Genomic DNA, 2,255 nt, shown 5'->3' with positions numbered 1-2,255 from the left:
AGATCCGTATGTACTTTGCAAATATCTATGTCTCCACCTTGAACATTTTCACGGATGGAGTTGAAATGACGCTTGATGTGCCTGGTCTTCTTGTGAAACCTGGGCTCCTTGGCAAGGGAAATAGCTCCAGTGTTGTCACAGAAGAGTTTGATCTGCCCCGACGCATTGGGTATGACTCCTAGGTCGGTGATGAACTCCTTCACCCAAATAGCTTCATGCGCTGCCTCCGAGGCTGCCATGTACTCCGCTTCACATGTAGATCCCACCACTACGCTCTGCTTGCAGCTGCACCAGCTTACGGCTCCACCATTCAACATATACACGTATCTGGTTTGTGACTTAGAGTCATACAGATCTGTGTCGAAGCTAGCGTCGACGTAACCCTTTACGACGAGCTCTTCATCACCTCCATAAACGAGAAACATGTCCTTTGTCCTTTTCAGGTACTTCAGGATATTCTTGACCGCTGTCCAGTGTTCCTTGCCGGGGTTACTTTGGTACCTTCCTACCAAACTTACGGCAAGGTTTACATCAGGTCTGGTACACAGCATGGCATACATAATAGATCCTATAGCTGAAGCATAGGGGATGACACTCATCTCTTCTTTATCTTTTGCCGTGGTCGGGCATTGAGCCGAGCTCAATCTCACACCTTGCAATACAGGCAAGAACCCCTTCTTGGATTGATCCATTTTGAACTTCTTCAAAATCTTATCAAGGTATGTGCTTTGTGAAAGACCTATGCGGCGTCTCGATCTATCTCTATAGATCTTAATGCCTAATATATAAGCAGCTTCTCCAAGGTCCTTCATTGAAAAACACTTATTCAAGTAGGCCTTAATGCTGTCCAAAAGTTCTATATCATTTCCCATCAAGAGTATGTCATCCACATATAATATGAGAAATGCTACAGAGCTCCCACTCACTTTCTTGTAAACGCAGGCTTCTCCATAAGTCTGCATAAACCCAAACGCTTTGATCATCTCATCAAAGCGAATGTTCCAACTCCGAGATGCTTGCACCATCCCATAAATGGATCGCTGGAGCTTGCATACTTTGTTAGCGTTCTTAGGATCGACAAAACCTTCCGGCTGCATCATATACAGTTCTTCCTTAAGATGTCCATTAAGGAATGCGGTTTTGATGTCCATCTGCCATATCTCATAATCATAGTATGCGGCAATTGCTAACATGATTCGGACGGACTTTAGCTTCGCTACGGGAGAGAATGTCTCGTCGTAGTCAATCCCTTGAACTTGTCGATAACCCTTAGCGACAAGTCGAGCTTTATAGATGGTAACATTTCCATCCGCGTCCGTCTTCTTCTTAAAGATCCATTTGTTTTCTATCGCTCGCCGATCATCGGGCAAGTCTGTCAAAGTCCATATTTTGTTTTCATACATGGATTCTATCTCGGATTTCATGGCTTCAAGCCATTTGTTGGAATCTGGGCCCGCCATCGCTTCTTCATAGTTCGAAGGTTCACCGTTGTCTAACAACATGATTTCCAGGACAGGGTTGTCGTACCACTCTGGTGCGGAACGTGTCCTTGTGGACCTACGAAGTTCAGTAGCAACTTGATCCGAAGTACCTTGATCACCATCATTATTTTCCTCTTCAGTTGGTGTAGGCATCACAGGAACATTTTCCTGAGCTGCACTACTATCCCGTTCGAGAGGTAGTACTTCATCGAGTTCTACTTTCCTCCCACTTACTTCTTTCGAGAGAAACTGTTTTTCCAGAAAGCATCTGTTCTTGGCAACAAAGATCTTGCCCTCGGATCTTAAGTAGAAGGTATACCCAACGGTTTCCTTAGGGTATCTTATGAAGACGCATTTTTCCGACTTGGGTTCGAGCTTTTCAGGTTGAAGTTTCTTGACATAAGCATCGCATCCCCAAACTTTTAGAAACGACAGCTTAGGTTTCTTCCCAAACCATAATTCATACGGTGTCGTCTCAACGGATTTAGACGGTGCCCTATTTAAAGTGAATGTAGCTGTCTCTAGAGCGTATCCCCAAAATGATAGCGGTAAATCGGTAAGAGACATCATAGACCGCACCATATCCAATAGAGTGCGATTATGACGTTCGGACACACCGTTACGCTGAGGTGTTCCCGGCGGCGTGAGTTGTGAAATGATTCCACATTTCCTTAAGTGTGTACCAAATTTGTGACTTAAGTATTCTCCTCCACGATCTGATCGTAGGAATTTTATCTTTCGGTCACGTTGATTCTCTACCTCATTCTGAAATTC

Source organism: Triticum aestivum, chromosome 1B, assembly GCF_018294505.1.
Source record: "Triticum aestivum cultivar Chinese Spring chromosome 1B, IWGSC CS RefSeq v2.1, whole genome shotgun sequence".
NCBI lineage: Eukaryota > Viridiplantae > Streptophyta > Magnoliopsida > Poales > Poaceae > Triticum > Triticum aestivum.
Note: the sequence above shows the minus strand (reverse complement) of the source record.